This window comes from Elephas maximus, chromosome 22, assembly GCF_024166365.1.
Source record: "Elephas maximus indicus isolate mEleMax1 chromosome 22, mEleMax1 primary haplotype, whole genome shotgun sequence".
NCBI classification, from domain to species: Eukaryota; Metazoa; Chordata; class Mammalia; order Proboscidea; family Elephantidae; genus Elephas; species Elephas maximus.
The window spans coordinates 12,626,851-12,648,438 of NC_064840.1; the positions used below are offsets into that span (position 1 = coordinate 12,626,851).

The 21,588-nt window shown below is 44.8% G+C and overlaps 1 long non-coding RNA gene across 2 annotated transcripts in view; it reads left to right on the top strand.

Annotated features, from left to right (window-relative positions):
* Positions 1–21,588, top strand: part of LOC126065307 (uncharacterized) — a 386,754-nt gene that overhangs the window by 74,896 nt on the left and 290,270 nt on the right. Inside the window, exons 2-4 of one of the 2 annotated variants that reach the window (XR_007514822.1) lie at positions 18,372–18,468; positions 20,779–20,853; positions 21,050–21,287. This is a non-coding gene — a long non-coding RNA (uncharacterized LOC126065307). The remainder of the gene's footprint in view (positions 1–18,371; positions 18,469–20,778; positions 20,854–21,049; positions 21,288–21,588) is intronic. The other variant, XR_007514823.1, reaches the window with a different exon arrangement.

The window sequence follows — 21,588 nt, forward strand, 5'->3', positions numbered from 1 at the left end:
GCAGACGAGTGTCTAACCATGGCGCTAGCTGGGCTCCTTGCTTTCATATGAATTTGTGTGATACTTAGAAAGGCAGTGCTTCCCCGGTGCCTCATTTTCTTTGGTTGCCAAATAAAGATGTTGGACAACAGACCAACTCATAATACAAATGAAGAGAGTCTGCATCCGGCTCTACTGGAGACAAGGCAGAAAACCAACAACAGCAACAACACAGTCATAGTAACCCCAACAGCAAAGAGCATTACATGCAGACAGACTTCATGTCAGGTGTTGGTTTGGATTGACTAGTAGAGACTAGCTGGGGCCATGTGTGGGGAAGAATTCTGAGCCTGGGATCGGTGAGAAGGAGTGCTGTGATCCCTTAGCAATGTCTGCCATGGATGTGGGAGGGGATAGTGGGGACATCTGTTTGTCATTTCAGGCCCCTGGACATTTGGGGCTTGCCTCCCTGGGCCCTGCGAGTCAAGACAAACTCTTCTGTCTCCACCAGTGTCAGTGTGGGATAGGAGACAGAACTCAGTCCCTGGAGTCAGCCAGTAATGGCTTCCAGTCCTGGCTTTCCTTGTTGACCAGTGGTTGTGTGGCCCAGGACATTGATGAGTATTATTCACAGTGTGCCAAGCCCCATGCATAACCTCTGCCATCTGGAGCTCATAGTCTAGTGGAGGAAATAAGACAAGTCAACAGGCTACCAAAGTGCACTGTGCCATGGGCTATGATGGTGGTTGGATAGAGTGTGCTGGAAGTACTGTCTAGGGAGGCAGGCAAGGAAGACCTCCTGGAGTAAATGGCATCTAAGCTGAATTCTGAGGGAGGTGTAGGTATTATCTCATGGAAGGGGGGAAGGGAGAGATGAGGATAGAGTTTGGCTGGGCTCAGATCATGTGGGGCCGTGGTCAGCCTCGCTGAGGAATTTAGGTTTTATTTTGAGGGTATTGGGGAGCCACTGAAGAATTTTAAGGAAAGAAGTTTCATTAACACAATAATGTCTTTCTGACATCAGAGATAGGAAGACAGCCTACCCTTAGGGGCAAGACTGGAGGTCTTTTAAGAGTCCAAGTTGGAAATGAGGACTGGCTTGTACTAGGAAATGCTAATGAGGCAGAGGGAGGTGGACCATGGAAAGATTAGGGCATTGATTGGCTATGGAGGATCCCAGTTACTTAACTCTCTGAACCTCCGTTTCTTCTTCTGTGCGAAGTCATTTGCCTCTATGATCCTTGTGAGGTTTCAATGAGATGATATGTGTACAATTCTCAGCATAGTTCCTTGTAGCTGTAGGTACTCAATAGATACTAACTGTAATTGCTTCCTAAGACTCTAGTGATCCATCCAGGGATTAACAGATCCATCTAAAAATGGCAAAACTGAGGCCCAGAGAGGGCTAATGGATTGACCAACATCACACAGCGACTTAGTGGCAGAAGCAAGATTTCAACCCAGAGTCTCCATGATTCCCAGTCCAGTGCTCTCTTCTCCAGCCAGCTTGCCCCAGGAACATCCCTTTTAACTGATTTTTTGGCTTTAGGAAAATAAGGTCCCAGCACTACAGCTGCTAGCCTAAAGGTCAGCAGTTCGAATCTACCAGGCCCTCCTTGGAAACCCTACGGGGCAGCTCTACTCTGTCCTATGGGGTCGCTATCAGTTGAAATCGACTTGACGGCAACGGGTTTAAGAGGGTGGTGTGTCACTCTCAGCTATTATCAATCTTGACAACTGCATTGCACCCAAGTTCTGGGAGAGGGCTTGGAAATAGGGGCAGGGGGCTGGGTAAGAGGAGTGACGACCTGGGAGCCTGGGGGTGGTGTCATAGGTTTTCTCAGAGTCCCCCTGGCCAGTGATATGGCTTCCTGAGTTTATTCTCAGTGATGTCCAGCTAGAAGCTAAAGCCTTTGGTTTCCACGGTAACCTTGAGGCCTGACTTAGGAGGCTATGGAGTGGGGGAAATGGTCAGTTCTTCTCCAAAGAAGAGCCTGGCGCTGGCACAGCGGGAGACAAAGCAGAAAAGCAACAACAATGACAAGGCAATAATAATAACCAGGACAGTAAATGCTGTCACCTGCTGCCTCCACCCTGGATGACTCACGGCCCACCTGGATGACTCAGTGGCCTAACTCTCTCTTTGTCTTCACCCTGGACCCATTCTTCATCAGCATCTGCTTCTCTCTCTTTTGTTTCCATGTGTGCTTTATTGAGGTCTACTTTACATCTACTGCATCCATTTTAAGTGTATGGTTCAACGAGTTTTGATAAATGTCCATTCTCTTGTAACCACCAACACAATCAAGACATACAACCTTCTCCTCACCCCCAAAGTTCCCTCCTGCCTCTTCCCATTCTTCTGCCCACACTCACCCATATATTTCTGGCCTCAGGTGACTAGTGATCTGCTTTCTGCCACTGTATGTGAGCTCGATCATTTCTAGAGTTCTTGAAAAATGGAATCAAACAGTATGTACTCTTTTATGTCTGGCTTCTTTGCTCAGCGTCCTGCTTTTGAGATCCAATGATGTTGTTGCCTGGATCAGTAGCTTCTTCCTTCGTATTGATGAGTAGCATTCTCTTGTACAGAGATATCACATTATAGCCATTCACTTGTTGATGGAGATTTTTTCTTTCCATTTTTTTGGCCTATTATAAGTAATGCTGATAGAACATTCAGTACATTATAAGCATTTTTCTGCACATATGATTTTTTTCTCAGGTAAATATCTAAGAGGGAAATTGCTGAGATGTATGGTTGATGTTGGTAGGTGCCATGGAGTTCGTTCCAACTCATAGCGACCCTATGTACAACAGAACGAAACACTGCCTGGTTCTGTGCCATCCTCACAAATGGTGCTATGTTTAAGGCCACGGTTGCAGCCACAGTGTCAATCCGTCTCGTCAAGGGTCTTCCTTTTTTTAGCTGACTCTCTACCTTACCAAGCATGATGTCCTTCTCCAGGGACTGGTCCCTCCAGATAACATGTCCAAAGTACGTGAGACAAAGTCTCGCCATCCTCCCTTCTAAGGAGCATTCTGGCTGTCCTTCTTCCAAGACAGACTTGTTCATTCTTCTAGTGGTCCATGGTCTATTCAGTATTCTTTACCAACACCACAATTCGAAGACATCAATTCTTCCTCGGTCTTCCTTATTCGTTGTCCAGCTTTCACAAGTATGTGAGGAGATTGAAAATACCATGGCTTGGGTCAGGTGCTTCTTGGTCCTTAAGGTGACATCTTTGCAAGATGTATAGTCGGGTGTATGTTTAACCTCATGTAAAAGATAACACTAAATATAAGAGCTCAAGCTTTGTAACTTCTGGAAGAAAACATAGTTGAAATTCTTTGTGACCTTAGGCTAGACAAATATTTCTTAGGTAGGACACAAAAAATCATAAACCATGAAATAAAAAAAAAAGATGAATTAGACATTATCAAAATTAAAAACTTCTGGTCTTTGAAAGACCCTGTTAAGAAAATGAAAAAATAAGTCATAGTCTGAGAGAAAATATTTGAAAATCACAAAACTGACAAAATACATATATCCAGAATACAAAAAGAACTTCTATAGCTCACTGAGGAGACAAACGTCCCAATGAAAAATGGAACAAAAGTTTTAACAGACACTTCACAAAAGAAGATATGTGACTAGTCAAAAAGTACATAAAAAACTACTCCATGTCATTAATCACCAAGAAGATGAAAATTAAGACCACAATAAGATATCACTGCACACCCACCAGAATGGCTAAGATTAAAGACTGATAATTCCAAGTGTTGACTAGGAAATGGAGCAACTGGAACGAACACTCATCCTCTGCTGGTGGGAATGCAAAATGGGACAGCCACTTTGGAAGAGTTTGATAGTTTTAAAACGGTTCTACGTTTGAAAAGCATGTAAGCAGCTCTTAAAATCCTCTAGTGGCTTCTCATGGCATGAAAATAAAATCCAAACTCTGTACAGCAGCCTGCAAAGCCGTCTGTGATCTGGTTCTGCCAGTGTCTGACCTCATTTTGCATTCCACCCCCCCAGTTCACTCTAAGTTGAAATGTTGGTGGTTCAAACCCACCTAGTGACTCATGGGAGAAAGACCTGGCAACCTGCTGTAGCTTAGAAAACCCTATGGGGGCAGTTCAATCTGCCCTAGGAGTCAAAATCAACTTGACGGCACCTATCAACACTGGCCTTTAAACATAGTAAGCATCTTTGCTGTTCTCTCTACCTAGCCCTTTAAATGGTGGTCTCCATTATCAAGGCTTTCCTCAGATGTCTTCTCCTTAAAAAGGGCTTTGCTTTCCAACCTATCAAATGTCCCCTGCCCTAGCATTTTCCATCCCTTTACCCTGTTTCATTTACTTCTGAAAATCTCATATGTATTTGCTTACTTTTTGTCTTCCCTCTCCTCACTTCCCCAACTAGAAAGAAAGCTTCAAGATGGCAGGAAACTAGTTTCTCCTCTCATCTTGTGCCCCATAGTTGAGTTCCTGGCTCATCGTAGGAGCCCCATAAGCACGGAATGCATGAGTGTCCCATATGAATAAGGAAAACACAGCTAGTTTGTGGCAGAGCTGTGATTCCAACACAGCTCTCTCTATATCTAAAGTCACAGTTCTATTATTAAAGAAAAACAAAATTATGATTAAAAAAAAAAAAGGACTTTATGTTTGGTAAAGTAGAGGGTCAGTGAAAATGAGAGAAACCGTCAGTGAGATGGATTGACATCACGCCCACGATAGGCTCAAACTTGCCAACGATCATGAAGATGGTTGCAGGACTGGGCAATGTTTCCTTCTGTTATATGTAAGGTTGCCACAACAACAAAAGATAATTTCCCAAAGCTCGCAGTTAAAGGTGGGGCTAAATTCCTGGAGGGCAGGGCCCTGATTTCCACCTCAGGGATCTAAACTCTCCTGCTAGTCAAATGAGGGTGAATTCAGGGCAGGAGAAGACCAAGTTAGGCTTCCAGAATGGAGGTAGCCTGAGAGGAAACCCAGCTCTGACTTCAGACCCTCTTCCTTGGCCCGTTGAAGTAGGGGAGAGAAACACAATGAATGTGTTGAAGTCCTCATTCATTTTCCACATCAAGAGGGAACTATCTTGGGGAGGGAGGAAGTTGGGCAAGAAGTCTGCTTCTTCTGGGTTGGGTTGCAGTTGTCAGGAGTTGAACTGGACCTCAGGATTCATCTAGCCCAGTTGCCTACTCCACAGGTGGGGAAACTGAGGCCTGGGCGTGGGAGTTGAGAGGGACATACCCACCTAGGTCAAGCACTAGAGGTTGTCAGGGCAGGATTTTACTGAACTATGTCACAGTCTTTTTGAGCAAAAACCTTGGTCAAAGTGCAGGTAAAAAAGTAGGCCATGTTTGGGTGTTTGAGAGCTTGGATTTGGCCCGCCTGAATTTCAGCATTGGCTCTGCTATTTACTGGTCTGTGGACTCTGGGCGAAGGCTTTTCCCTCTCGGAGCCTCAGCTTTCTCACCTGTAAAACGGGGTGAAGATCCTCACAGTTGCTTTGTGGGGCTCTTAAGCTCATGAAATGAAATATATGTTGCTTAGTTCAATGGCTAGAACATAGTCGGCGCTTAATAAATGGTGCCAATTACCATAATTATGGTTGCGGTTATACCCTATAGAATTATTGTGAGGTTAGCAGAGGAATCGGGGTTGGAAGAGGGCTAGAGTGAAGAAAGAGATGTCAGTTAACTGTAGGAAGGCTGGGAATCTCCAGAAATACAATTCCAGCATTCAGAACAGAAGACCCCATATATGACCTGAGCATTCCCAGAGTGCCTCTCTGGGTCTCAGGTAATAGAATGATTGGGGTGGAGCGAGGTGGGCTCAATGACCATCAAGATGCCATGAACCGGGTCTTCAGAATCAGGAATCTTGCCCTTCCTTGTCGTAACTGGACTTTGGGCAGGTTACCCAACCTCTCAGTTCATCTCATCTGCAAAAATGGGAAGGATGACCCTGATGAGAAAGGACCAAGTATGGTGCCGTCATGAGATCTCGGAGTAAAGAAAGCATCCAGGTTGCACCAGCCAATGCCTTCATTTAGCGTGAGCAGTTGAGCTTTCTGAAGTTACCCATTTGGCTCCAGCGAGAGAGAGAAAGAGACTCTTGGGCATGCCCGGACATGCCCAGTTACACGAGTAACTCTGGACATGCCCAGACTTGCTAGGGCCATTTTGCATCCAAGAGACCCTTGACTGGAAGGGGAGAGTCCAGGGGAAATGCATTTATGTAACTTCTTGTAATTCTATCTAAATCAATGCAGATTCCCCCCACCCCAAGCCCAGGGAGGGCAAGAGGAACCCTTGGCTTTATAGAGCTTCTGAAGACCTCACACACCCTTTATCTCATCGGCTTTCAGAGCAGTCTGGGAGATAGATCAGGGTGATGCTAATGTCCTCAGGAAACTAGGGAGAGATGGACTGCTGACTTCAAAGAGTCTCCATCCAGTTTGGGGACTGGAGGATGAGGGATGACAGTAACTTTGCAAGCAGTCAGGTCCACTGGTCAGAGACTCACAGGCTTTGGGTGTGCATTCCAACAAACTAGCAAAGATGGCAGTAGGGGTTTGGGGCTTCATCTGGGTCTCCCAAGACGACCAGTTGCTAAGTGAGACAAGGAAAGTCAAGCTTATTAGAGATAACTAGGAAGAAAGAAGCCGACATTTATTGCAGTGCTGTGGTTAAGCGCTCAGCTGCTAACCAAAAGTTCGGCCATTCGAACCCACCAGCTGCTCTGCGGGAGAAAGACTGCTTCCGTAAAGATTAACAGCCTTGGAAATCCTATGGGGCAGTTCTACTTTGTCCTGCAGGGTTGCTGTGAGTTGGAATTGACTCCAAGGCAACAGGTCCAGACGACAAGGATTTGGAGCAATGGGATGCAAGTGGAAACCCTGATGGTGTAGTGGTTAAGAGCTACAGCTGCTGACCAAAAGGTCAGCAGTTTGGATCCACCAGGCGCTCCTTGGAAACTCTATGGGGCACTTCTACTCTGTCCTCAATGGCAGTGGGTTTGTTTGTTTGTTTGTTTTGTTTTGGATGCGAATGAGGAAATGGAGGTTTAGAGCAGTTAAGCCTCTTGCCCAAGGGCCACCTAGCTGTTAAGATAAGGAAGCAGGGATTGGCTTCTTTTATTCCACATTGCCACTTCTTCCTTCCATTCTTATCTTAAGTAACTTGCATTAAAGGGCCTTTGTTGTTGTTATTAGTTGCTGTCAAGTGATTCTGACTCATGGGGACCCTGTGTGTGCAGAACAGAACTGCTTCTATAGGGTTTTCAAGGCTGTGACCTTTTGAAGGGAGATCACCAAGCCTGTCTCCCAAGGGGTCTCTGGGTGTGTTCAAGCCTCCGACCTACCCCTAGTAGTCAAGCGCTTAACCATTTGCTCCTCCCAACAAAAAGAACCCATTGCCATCGAGTTGATTGCGACTCGTAGCAACCCTATAGGACGGAGTAGAGCTGCCCTATAGGGTTTTCAAGGAGCAGGTGATGGGTTCGAACTGCTGACCTTTGGTTAGCAGCTGAGCTCTTGACCACTGCCCAAGGACTCCTATTAACATGCTAGACTGCTAAACAAAAGGCTGAAGGTTTGAGTCCATCCAGGGGCACCTCGGAAGAAAGGCCTGGCAATCTATACCCGAAAGCTCAGCCACTGAGAATCTTACGGAGCATAGTTCTATTCTGACACACATGGGGTCTCCACGAGTCAGAAAAGACTCGATGGCAACTAGTCGGTTGGTTTGTTAGGGAAGGATTCCTTTTCTTCACATTTCCTAGTTGTGTGTACAGTGAGAAGGATGGGGCTGGACGTAAAAGTTTTTTTTTTTTTTTTTTTTTAACTCTGCTGTGTTTATCCACCCAAGAAAGTATTTTAAGTACTTTGTTTCCATTATGCTATTCTGAGCCCATTACTTGGTAGGGTGATTAAAGATTGCTTTTGGCAAGAGAAGAGAAGACAAAGTGTTTGTTACTTCCATGACTGTTAGCCTTCCCCCAGCAGTCTTCAAAGAGAAAAATATAAACACATGGCATACAAAATACATATTGGCTTTGTGGAGGGAGCCCTGGAGAACGTCTGGCCCTTCACCTTTGCCTGGGATCTGAGGAACTGGGACAAGAGGCATGAAAAAGGCTCTCTCCTGGACATCTTTAAGAACACCACCCATCTAGACTCTTCCATCTTCCTCCTTGCCTGCATGCCCATTGACCCATTCCCTTGGCTAGAACCTTCTGGGGAGTTTCCATACCCTTTGACCAATATTTATTGAGTTCTTGCTATGGCCTAAGTGCCGGGGACACAGCATGGACAAGGCGGATATGTTCTTTACTTTCATGAGAGCCAGAGTCTAGTCCAGGGCATAGACATTCATGAAAGAACCCACCAAATACTCTTCCAAGTGGTGATGAATGCCGTGATGAAGTATGGGCATAGAACCTGAATCCTCCTTGGGTGTGCAGGTCCGAAAAATAGTAGGCAGGAGCTGGGTAGGAAGGGGTCTTTCAGGCAACAGGGAACCCCCTAAGCAAAGTCAGTGAGAAGAGAAAGGAAAGAGTAAGGTTCATTCAAGGAAGGGGAAGAGAAAGGGTGGTGGCTGGAACCCAGAAAACAAGAGCAAAGGCAGCTGGAGATACAAACGGGGGGCAGGGACGTCATTGGAATCCCCTAATATAAGGACATATCAGTTTTACCTGTTGCTGTCAAGTTGATTCCGATTCATGGCAACCCCGTGTGTATCGGAGTAAAACTGCGCTCCATAGAATTTTCAATGGCTGGTTTTTTGGAAGTAGATTGCCAGGCCTTTCTTCCAAGGTGCCTCTGGGTGAACTCAAGCCTCAAATCTTTCAGTTAGCAGCTGAGGGCATCAAGCATTTGAACCATCCCGGGATCCCACCCCTAACAAACAGGCAATTGTAAATAACCAGAACACAAACATGTTTTGAAAGGATAGCCTGATGCCTAACCTACTCTGAGGATGATTTGATTTTCTGACTTTTCCCCTGTTTTACACTGTCACCAAGTGATGAAAAGTGGCCCTGACATAGAACTGACCAGTGGGAGAGAGTTTTCAAAAGGCCTTTGAGCAGAGTTTGGCTTTCTCAAAACTCTTTAGATGTTGGAGCACTGGGGGAAAGGGAGAGGGTGCTGGTGGGGGTGGGGGGAGGATCTTGTGAATCTCAGTATTTGAGAGAAGAGGGATCTCTGCTGATGCCCACTTTGGCTAAAGGTCAATTGCAGAAAGAAAGCAGCAAGGCTCTGGGTTTTAGGACCCAGGACGCAGGCTCTGAGGAGGAGCTGAGTTCTGTGTTCAAGAAAACAAATATTCACACCTGGATGGTAGGCTTTTGAAATGGCCCTCTCCTCCAAGAAGCCTTCCTGGATTTCCTCAGTTGGAATTCATGTCTCTCTCCCATGAGATGAACAAGATAAGAACCAGGAACTTCTACCACTTAATAACTGTATTATCTTGGGTAAGTTACTTATTTGTTTTGAACTTTAGTTTTCCCACAGTGATGTGGAGACAAAGATACCTCCTTTGGGAATATCACTAGGCATGTAATTATGATCCTATGGTCAGTCAGTTCCTCACTGAGAATGCTTAGCCCAGTCTGCCTAGAAGTCAGAATTACCCAAGGTGGTCTCATGTTCTCCTTGAAATGTGGGGGAGCACGGAAGGGAAGTGGGCATGGAACTAGCATCTTTTCCCTGGACTATTATGTCCTGCCCACTGTGTTAGGTGCTTCACACACATTGTCTCTTGTGTTCCTCACAATAATAGCATTTTCAAGGAAGTATAATTATCTCTACTTTTCAGATGGGAACCCAAGGCTCAGAGTGTTCATGTAACTTGGCCAAGGTCACACAGTAAGTGGCAGAGCTCTGCCAGGCAGGGAACATGGTACACTCACCTCCTCCTTGCCTCCTAGTACTTCTTACAATGCCTTGCACACAGTAGGTGCTCAATACACATGTGTGGCATTCATTCAAGTGCTCCTCACATTTCTAAGGCCCATTTGCTGACTGATCACCTATGCAGAATTGCAAATGTTTTTGAGATATTTTTTTTATAAATTTAACCTGGTTAGTAAGATGCTATTATTGTTAGCTGCCATCGAGTTGGCTCCAACTCATGGCGATCTTATGTATGATGGAACAAAATGTCGCCTGGTTCCACGCCATCTTCTTGATCATTGGGCGTTTGAGTCCATTGTTGCGGCTATTGGTTTGTGAATAGGAGCCAGTTCATCATGGAGATGAACTAACATTTTTTTTTTTTTTTACTTTTTATTGTGCTTTAAGTGAAAGTTTATAAATCAAGTCAGTCTCTCACACAGAAACTTACATACACCTTGCTACATACTCCCAATTGCTCTCCCTTAGAGACAGACTGCTCCCTCCCTCCACTCTCTCTTTTCGTGCCCATTTCGCCAGCTTCTAACCCCCTCCACCCTCTCATCTCCCCTCCAGGCAGGAGATGCCAACATAGTCTCACGTGTCCACTTGATCCAGGAAGCTCACTCCTCACCAGCATCCCTCTCCATCCCATTGTCCAGTCCGTTCCCTGTCTGAAGAGTTGGCTTTGGGGATGGTTCCTGTCCTGGGCCAACAGAAGATCTGGGGACCATGATCACCAGGGTCCTTCTAGTCTCAGTCAGACCATGAAGTCTGGTCTTTTTACGAGAATTTGGGGTCTGTATCCCACTGTTCTCCTGCTCCCTCGGGGGCTCTCTGTTGTGTTCCTTGTCAGGGCAGTCTTCGGTTGTAGCCGGGCACCATCTAGTTCTTCTGGTCTCAGGTTGACGTAGTCTCTGGTTTATGTGGCCCTAGATGAACTAATGTTTTTAAGCACAATGGACATTCATGTTTCCAGATGAGAAGTCTGATATGTTCATTAAAAACCACCTTTTGTTATGAACAGACACTTCACCAAAGAAGATGATCAGGTAGCTGGCAGACACGTGAGGAAATGCTCTTGATCATTAGCTGTTAGAGAAATGCAAATCAAAACCACAATGAGATACCATCTCGCCCTGGCTTTGCTGGCACTTATTAAAAAAACAGAAAATAACAAATGTTGCAGAGGGTGCGGGGAGATTGGAACTCTTACGCACAGCTGCTGGGAATGCATACTGGTGCAACCACTATGGAAAACAATATGGCGCCTCCTTAAAGATGTAGGGATAGAAATACCATAGGATCCATTAATCCAGCTCCTAGGAAATATCCTAGAGAAATAAGAGGCTTCACACGAATAGCCGTATATACACCCGTGTTTATTGCAGCATTATTCACAATGGCAAAAAGACGGAAACAACCTAAGCACCCCAAAACAGATGAATGATTAAACAAATTATGGAACATACACACAATGGAATACTACGCAATGATGAAGAACAGTGATGAATCCTTGAAACTCCTCACAACATGGGTGAATCTGGAGGCATTATGCCAAGTGAAATAAGTCAATCACAAAAGGACAAATATTGTATGAGACCACTATTATAAAAACTCAAGAAAAGGTTTACACATAGAAAAAAAAAACAATCTTTGATGGTTATGAGGGAAAGGAAGGGTGGAAAGGGGAAATCACTAACCAGATAGGAGACAAGTGTTAAGTTTGGTAAAGGGAAAGACAACACACATCATAGGGGAAGTCAGCACAATTTGGCCAAGGCAAAGTTACAGAAGCTTCCTAGACACATCCAAACACCTTGAGGGACCAAGTCACTGAGGCTGAGGGATGGGGACCAGTCTTGGGGGATATTTAGGTCAACTGGTATAACATAGTTAACAACAACAACAAAAAGTTCTACATCCTACTTTAGGGTGTAGTGTCTAGGGTCTTACCAGCTTGTGAGTGGCCATCTAAGATACATCTATTGGTCTCATCCCATCTGAAGCAAAGAAGAATGAAAAAAACAAAAACACAAGAAAAATTTTAGCCCAAAGGATTAACGGACCCCATGAACCACAGCCTCCACCAGCCTGATTCCAGAAGAACTAGATGGTGCCCGGCTACCACCATCTACTACCCTGACAGGGATCACAATAGAGGGTCCCAGAGAGAGCAGAGAAAAATGTAGAACAAAATTCAAACTCATAAGAAAAGACCAAACTTACTGTTCTGACAGAGACTAGAGGAACCTGTGAGACTATGGCCGCTTGACACCCTGCTAACTCAGAACTGAAGCCACTCTCAAAGTCCACCTTTCAGCCAAAGATTAGACAGGCCTATAAAACAAACAGTAACACACGTGAGGAACGTGCTTCTTAGTTCAGTCAAGAATATGAGATCAAATGGGCAACATCTGCTCAAAAGCAAAGACAAGAAGGCAGGAAGGGACAGGAAAACTGGGCAAATGGACACGGGGAACTCGGGGTGGAACGGGGGAGAGTACTGACACATAGCAAGGTTTGCAGCCAATGTCACAAAGCAATTTGTATATACATTTTTGAATGAGAAACTAATTTGCTCTGTAAACTTTCACCTAAAAGACAATTAAAAAAAACAAAACAAAAATACAATCACATTTTGTGAGGGAGGGAGAAGGGCAGACACAATGCTTAGGGGATGGAGAGCTTCTGTTGAGGCTAATGGAAACATTTGGGAATGGTTAATGGTGATGGCTGAGCAGCGCGATGAATGTAATTAATGTCACTGATATGAAGATTGTTGGAAACCCTGGTGGCATAGCGGTTGAGAGCTACAGCTGCTAACCTAAAGATCAGCAGTTCGAATCCACCAGACGCTCCTTGGAAACTCTATGGGGCAACTCTACTCTGTCCTGTAGGGTCACTATGAGTTGGAATCGACTTAATGGCAACGAGTTTGTTTTTTTTTGTTTTATATGAAGATTGCAGAAATGGCAAATATGTTATCTATGTATTTAAACCTGTTGCCATTGGGTCGATTCTGAGTCATAGCAACCCTATGGGACAGAAGAACTGACCTATAGGGTTTCCAAGGCTGTAAATCTTTATGGAAGCAGACTGCCACAACTTCTTCCCTTGAAGCAGCTGGTAGGTTCGAACTGCCGATCTTTTGGTTAGCAGCTGAGCACTTAACCACTGCACCACGAGGGTTTCTTATATTTACTGCAATAAAAACAAACAAACAAAAAGGATGGTATAACACAAAGAGGGAACCTTATTGTAAACTATGGACTTTCATTAATAATGTATCAATAATATAACATCGGTCGTAACAAATGTCCCACAGAAACACAGTATGTGTTAACAGGAGAAACAACGTGTAGGAAGGAGTATGGGAACGCTATATTTTTCTGCAAAACCTCAAACTGCTCTAAAAAATAAAGTCTACTAAAATTTTGTAAAAACATCACTTTTTGTTAAGGTGAATTGATACAGCCCCGTGTATATGGTGAAGACACGTAAGGAAGATGGTTGATGTGGTATTTAGGGTCATTTTTTTTTTTTGCAACCAAAAGGTCACTTATTAACATGGAATGTGAAATAGAAAAGCTGATCCAGTAGGAAGCCCAGTAATGCTGGTCAGCTTGTTTGACCTTCATAGACTGCGGACGTGGGACACCAGGTTTCATTGGACATTTGATGATGGAGAGCCTGAGGCACCCAGATCTCCTGGTGATCTGGTCTGATGTCTGCAGTTAGGACAGGCTGGCGACATGCTAACACATTCCTTTTCATTTATCTTCTTTTCTAGACCCTCCCTGGCCTGTGGCAAGGTGGAAAGATTTTGGGTTTTAGAGCCCAAAGAACTGGCTGGGACTCTCCCAGCCCCACCACTCACTTGTCCTTGGGTAAATGGCTTAATCTTTCTAAATTACGATTTTTCTCAGTCGTAAAAGTAGCAACAGGCTGGTTGTGAGGATTACATGAGATAATGGAAGTAAATGGCTTAGCACGGTGCTAGGCGCTTAGCAAGTGCTCAGCTTTACTACTGGGAGTATCTGCCTCACTCTCATTCATTCCTGTGTTTATTAAACAAATGTTTATTGAGTGCTCCCAGGCGCCTATCTAGGTGGTGGCATACCACAGGGAACAAAGCAAAGTCCTTACATTCTGAGGAGGAGGGAGAGACAGTAAACAATGGAATATTGTGCTATGAGTGATAAAAACAATGAAGACTCATAAAGAAGGCAGGGGATTGAGAGTGATCTGGGAGGGATAGACAGGGAGGAAGGAGAAAGTTCTTTTTTCTATGGGGTGGTGAAGAGGTGACATGGGGAGCAGAAACTTGAAGAAGTCATGACTCAGAAGTCCAGGCAGGGGGAATGGCAAACGCAAAGGCCCTGAGGCAGGAGTGTATTTGGTGTGTTTGAAGAAGGGCAAGGAGGCCACCAGGGCTGGAAGTTAAGTGGGAGAGAGAGGTGGCAGGAGAAGAGGCCAGAAAGTTGGGGCTGGGGAGGAACACAGACCATGCAGACCTTGTAGGCCATTATAGGAGCTTTGGATTTGCACCCGAATACATAGGGAAGCCTTCCACCTCTTCAAAAATTTTATTGTGGAAATATTTCAAACAAACAGAAAAGTTAAAAAAATTCTGCAGTGAAGATCCGTATACCCACTGACTAGGTTCTTCGATAAACATTTTGTTATATTTGCTTTATCACGTATCTACCCATTTATTCATTCCTCTGTCCATTCATGGGGAGCCCTGGTGGCTCAGTGGCTAAGAGCTCAGGCCGGTCACCAAACTAGTCAGCAGCTGGAATCTACCAGCTGCTCCTTGGAAACCCTATGGGGCGGTTCTATGTCCTATAGGGTTGCTATGAGTCAGAATTGACTTGACAGCAATGGGTTTGGATTTTGGGGTTTATCCATTCATCGATTAACCTTATTGTGTTGTTGTACGTCCAAGTAAGTCGCAGATTATCAGTACCTCATCCCGAAACATCTCTGCATGCGTATCACTAGCTAGAGTTCAGTATTTGTGTGGTTTTAAAAAGCGTAACTCTTAAATGTACTATTCTCTGATTTTTGACAAATGTACACACTTGTGCAACCCAAAACCCTATCAAGGTAGAGAATGTTAGCATCATCCCTGAACATTCCCTCAGGCTCCTTCTCAGTGTCTCCCTCCCCACCACCACTCCAGACAACCACTGTTCTGATTTTTCCCGCCATACGTTAGTTTTGTCTATTCCAGGACTTTACATACAGAAGGTAATGCAGACAGTTTGTAGTCTTCTCTGTAAGGCTACTTTCACTCAGCATAGCGCATTTGAGATTCACCCAGGCTATAACTTGTATACAGGAGCCCTGGTGGCACAGTGGGTAAGAGCTCAACTGCTAATCAAAAGGTGAGCAGTTTGAATGCACCAGCTGCTCCTTGGAAACCGTATGGGGCAGTTCTGTTCTGTCCCATAGGATCGCTATGGGTTGGAATTGACTCTACTGAATTTTTTTTTTTTTCCAATAAATTCTATCAGAGTCCTTGGATGGTACAGTTAACAGGTTCAGCTCTTAACCGAAAGGTTGGAGGTTTGAGTACACCTAGAGGTGCCTCAGAAGAAAGACCTGGTGATTTCAAAAAAAAAAAAAAGAAACAGCTGATAACCCTATGGAGCAAAGTTTTACTCTGACACACGGGAGAATCAACTCTAAGGCAACGGGTTAGTATTTCTTTATCCTTGGTTTTTTTTTTATCCTTTATCCTGTTGATGGACACTGGGGCTGTTTTTAGTTTTTGTTTGCTTTACATTTAAAAAGGATCCCTCTGGCTGCAGGTGGAGAATAGACTCTCAGGGGCCTTGCCAGAAGCAATAGATCAGCTAGGACGCTGCTGCAATTGTTCAGACGAGAGATTGTTTTGCCACGACGTTGCTCTTTGTATACATTATCTCAGCTAACAAACATCTTTAGGGTTTAGGAAACTCCCTTCCCCTGGAGATAACCCATTCCTTCTTAAGGAAAGGCCCAATTGTTATGCTTTTCTTTCATATTCAATCTTGTTAGTCACTTTGGTCAAAGGTTTTCCAAATCTCAGCTAAAAAAAATGCAAAGAGGCACCTTGCAAATGGCTCGCTCAGCTAAGCTACCAGGTAGCGGGGTGCATAACAGAAACGTCTTAAGGAGCTGCCTCAAGTGGGAAATACTAACTGTGAGATTAAAAGCTCTAAGTAGCTCTCCATTGAGAGGACAGGGCCTGGGGTGGGGTAGATGGAAAGTTCTAATGATAACAGCTCCTGTTTTTTTCAAACACTTATTACAAACCAAGTCTGTTATTATATGTTGTTGTTGTTAGTTGTCGTTGAGTTGGCGCCCTACTCACGGCAACCCCACCCATGTACAACTGAATGAAACCTTGCCTGGTCCTGCGCCGTCTTCACAGTCGTTGGTATGCTTGAGTCCACTGGTGTGGCCACTGTAGGTTGTGAGTGCCTTCCAACCTAGGGGGCTCATCTTCCAGCACTATGTCAGACGACATTCTGTTGCAATCCACAGGGTTTTCACTGGCTAATTTTCAGAAGTAGATTGCCAGGCCTTTCTTCCTAAACTGTCTTAGTCTGGAGGTTCTGCTGAAACTTGCCCTGGCATTTTGAAATACCAGTGGCATAGCTTCCAGGATCGTAGTAACATACAAGCCACCATGGTACGACAAAACTGGCAGATGGGCGGGTTTTCTTATATAAAGCCCAAAGCTACACCCCTTGCTGTGGAGTCCATTCTGACCCAAAGCAACCCAATAGAACAGTGTGGAACTGCCCCATAGAGTTTCCAAGGCTGTAATCTTTACGGAAGCAGACTGCCACATCTTTCTCCCTCAGTGCGGCTAGTGGGTTCAAACTGCCGACCTTTCGGTTAGCAGCCAAGTGCCTTACCACTGCACCACCAGGGCTCCTGAAGACCACAGTAAAGCAAAACACCCATTGCTGTCAAGTCAATTCTGACTAATCATGACCCTGTAGGACAGAGAAGAATTACCCCTTAGGGTTTCCAAGGAGCGGCTGGTGGATTCAAACTGCCAACTTTTGGTTAGCAGCCGAGCTCTTAACCACTATGCCACCAGGGCTCCAAAGACCACACTAGGCAGTCTGACTTCAGAGCCTGACAGATTAACCATGATGTGCAAGGACAGTGATATGTACAGATATAATACATCGGAGGACCACCCAGTTGTCGGTGAGTTGATCCCAACTCATGGTGACCCCTTATATGTCAGAGTAGAACTGTACTCTGTAGGGTTTTCTTTTTTGTTGTTATTTTATATAATTTATTTCTTTGTTGTTGTTATTGTTCAGAATATACACAGCAGAACATACGCCGATTCAACAATTTTCACATGTACAATTCAGTGACATTCATTATATGTTTCTAATTGTGTAACCATTCTCAACTTCCTTTTGTGAATTGTTCCTCCCCCAGTAACATAAACCCACTGCCCCCAAAGTTTCCTATCTGATCTTTTGAGTTGCTGTTGTTTATTCCATCCTATTTTTTTTATAGATAGATTTCATAGGCTTTTCAATGGCTGATTTCTCAGAAGCAGATGGCCAGGCTTTTCTTCTGAGGCACCTCTGGGTGGACTCCAACCTCCGATCTTTTGGTTAACAGCCAAAGCATTTGCATCGCCCAGGGTCTCCAATAGGCCTGAGAGCATATTTTTTTTTTTTCATATTACACTCTCAAAAAAGAAAAATAGATTTGAGAGTATAGTTAAAAAAAAAAAAAGATTTCAACTTATTTTAGCTGGACCTTGTGTTAGATAAACTGAGTGTAAGGGGAGTACTTTAGACGAGTATTGGTCACCTTAGGGTGGAGACTTTTTAGGTGCTCGTGACTTGTCTCCCACTCTTTGATGCATACAATTGCCTATGTTTCTAATCCTCCTCCTTGAATTGTTCTTGGATCTGTTAACTTGGTTCCATTCTCGACTGACTGTCCTGGACCAGGCTGCCTCCATCTCATACCTGGATTTCCACAGGAGTCTTCTGATTGGTCAGCTCTTTCCACTCTGGTTCCCCTCCATTCATTCTTCTGAGATGCAAATCAAGTCATATCACTTCCCTGCTCAGAGCTCTCAGTGGCTCCCAGGTTGCACAGCATACCTTCCAAAACCTCCAGCCCTGGCTAGGTCTCCCTCTTTAGGCTCATCCTCAGAAAGTATTTCAAAGAATTCCTCAGCTATCTCTTCTTTGAGTCTAAAACCTTACCCTTTACTGTTGAGTTGACTGTGACTTGTGGTGAGCCCATGTGTTACAGAGTAGAACTGAGCTCCTTAGGGTTTTCTTGGCTGTAATCTTTATGGAGAGCTGGTCACCAGGTGTTTCGTCTGTGGTGCTGCTGGGTGGGTTCAAACCGCCAACCTTTTGGTTAGAGGTCAAGCACAAACTGTTTGCGCTACCCAGAGACCTTTCTTTGAGCCTAATTGATATAAATTCCTCTGACTCAGTTTCAGATTTTCCACTGTGGAATGCATTATCCGTGCTTGGTGCGCTGCTTTGGGCTTTGCCAAGATCTCAGCGCTGGCGTCAAGGAGTGAGAATTAGGTGTGTTAATTATGTCTCCAGGCTTTGTCTCTTTCATCTGTCTGAGGCTGATGCCTTACTGTTGCCATGGAAGCCAGGAAGGAGAGCCACACCTTGAAGTACATGGGTAAGGTGAGCTGAGCCCCAGCATGAGGGAGTTCTATCAATAAATCAGCCATGAACCTCCTTATGATGCTGGTCTTCCATCATGGTGCTCTGGTGACGTCAGTGGAAATTCCAGGAGTCAGCTCACAAACAAAAATCATGGACTGGACTTCAGAGCTACACTCTCCAGGCCTTTTGACATCACCATTGGCCTAAGCAAGTGCCCAAATCTATGCCTGCAATCGTGCCATCCTCCCACCCATGGACCATAGAGTTTATTAACCCCTTGACTGTGAGTGGCCAATGGCGGTTTGCTCACATACCACTCAAACCAGTAAATCAGTTGACATTGAGCAGACTTGACTCATGGTGACCCCATGCATATCAGGGTAGAACTGTGCTCCAGTGGCTGACTTTTCAGAAATAGATAGCCAGGCCTTACTTCTTAGGCACCTCTGTTGTCAGATGCTGTCAAGTCGGTTCCAACTCATAGCAACCCTATGTACAATAGAACGAAATACTGACTAGTCATGTACTGTCTTCACAATCACTGTTATGCTTGAGCCCATTGTTGCAGCCCCTGTGTCAGTCCATCTTGTTGAGGGTCTTTCTCTTTTTTGCCGACCCTCTCAAGCATGATGTCCTTCTTCAGGGAATGGTCCCTCCTGATAACATGTCCAAAGTATGAGAGATGAAGACTGGCCATCCTTGCTTCTAAGGAGCATTCTGGCTGTACTTCTTCCAAGACAGATTTGTTTGTTCTTCTGGCAGTCCCTCATATCTTCACTATTCTTTGCCAACACCATAATTCAAAGGTGTCAATTCTTCTTTGATTTTCTTTATTCATTGTCCAGTTTTGCACGCATATGAGGTGACTGAAAATACCATGGCTTGGGTCAGGTGCACCATAGTCCTTAATGTCCAGAGGCACCTCTGGGTGGACTCAAACCCCCAACCTTTTGGTTAGCAGTTGATCACATTAACTGTTGCTACCACCTAGAGATTTCGTTCACTTACTACTGCAAACAAACAAACGAACCAGTTGCTGTCAAGTTAATTGCTGTCACCTCATGGTGACCCCATGCATGTCAGAGTATAACTGTGGTCCACAGAGTTTTCAAGGCTGTGGCCTTTGGGAAGCAGACCACCAGGTCCTTCTTCCAAAGCACCTCTGGGTGGGTCCGAACCACCAGCCTTTCAGTTAGTAGTGAGTGCTAACCGTTTGCTCCACCCGGGGACTCCACATACCACTTACTACTCCAAATTACAGCCCTCCTCCACCTTTTTTTTTTTTTTTTTCCACCTAGCCAATCTTGGCCTCCACTGAAAAGGGAGTAAAAATGGGTTCAGTTGGGGAAGTCGGTATCCAGGTTGGAATCTCAGGGCCTGGTCAGTAGGCCTTATGATGTGTCCTGGGCCTGTATGGGGCCACAGGAAACTTTATAGTGGCCCTTTCTGGACCATATAGACTGAAGTCTTATCCAGCCCTCATGGAAGAAAGAAAGAAAAGAAAGGGGAAACAGAAGCAAGTTCCAAAAAGATGGCTACAAAAATAAAATGCCTTGGAGGAAAAAAAAGAAAAAGAAAAAAATTGGAACGAAGCTGTCAGCAACCTCAGCCCACGCTGCCACTGAGCAGAAACTCTACTTGGTTTTTGCTTGCGGACGTAGAACAGTTTTTGACAGATGCGCTATGCGGCCTGTCATTTGGGCTGAAAGAGACGCCTCTCTCGATGTGATTGGGAAAATTACAATTTTAATATCCCCTTTCGTCCTTCAAGCCTTTTGCATATTCTCCAGTCTAGCGGCCTTTGGTTGCTCATAGTTAGATACAAATGAACTCCACAGATCCTTCCCTACCCCTTTATTTCATGTGAGTGCCATTATTTGGGCTGGACTGGGCCAAATGTGTGTGTTTATTTAACCTATGCAAGGAAAAAAAAAAAAAAATTTAAAGGGAAAGCAACAAATTAATGAGGAAGAAAAATGGGAGAAAGACAAGAGAAGTGCCCCCTGGATCTCAGGAATTAGAATATCTATGGCGGTTGAGGACTGAGATTTTTCTGAGTAACAATATGTAAGAGATTAAAAAAAATTTAGGCTATTAGATATCTAACAATACTGTACCTACTATACTTATCTAAAGTAAAGATATCTTATTGTGTTTGCATTCTTGCTGATCTTTATAAATCTGCTAGCTGATTCTAGTTTTGCACCCATTTTACAGATGAGGAAACTAATGCTCGGGGAGATTACCATTTACTCAAGGTCTGGAAAGTGGCGGAGGCAGGCTTCAAACCAGGTATGTAATATACAAATCTGTGCATTTAACTGTGGCGCTACGTGACTGTGTACCAACAGGGACGTACATAGTAGACATCTATAGTTTCTTCCTGCTCAGGGTTTTGCTTTTGTGTAAAGTTACCCCATATTCCCTTTAGAACCTGGCCCTCCTGGGGCTCGATAAATCTCCTTTCCTTCCATTTGCCTCTGGGCAGGCCAACGCCTCCTGAACCATCTTCTCACCCCTGCCAGCCTCACTGCTCTGATGACATCCTGATGCTTGAAGCTTGTCTTGAAGCTGGAAAGTGGCATGTACGCCAATGCCCGCCTCTCTTCCTGCGGCCAGTCCGGACGCTCCCTGAAGCAGTCACGTGGCGCTCATTGGCAGAGGGAGAAATGAAAGCTTATGGAGTGGGGAAAGTTCTGGTATCTCTCAGATAATATATTTGATGGGTAGGTTCCTTCCTATTCTTTCTGAAAGTGCTGAGATGACTGGGCTCCAGTCAACGTGTTTGAAACCAGCCAGCTGTGGCTGCCCAGCTGACAAAGGGCCACAGCTGGAGCAAGAGCAGTGGTTGGGTTTCTTCCAGCTGCAAACGAAGGGGTCAACACTTCGTGGAGGGGGGGATATATATATATATATCTAGGCACCAGCCAGTGGAAACTGTCCCAGAGTTCAAACAATTGAAAGGAAGGCAAGATGTTTGGATTGTTTTAATTGGCGGGGGCCGCTGGATTTTCTTTTTAGAGTTTG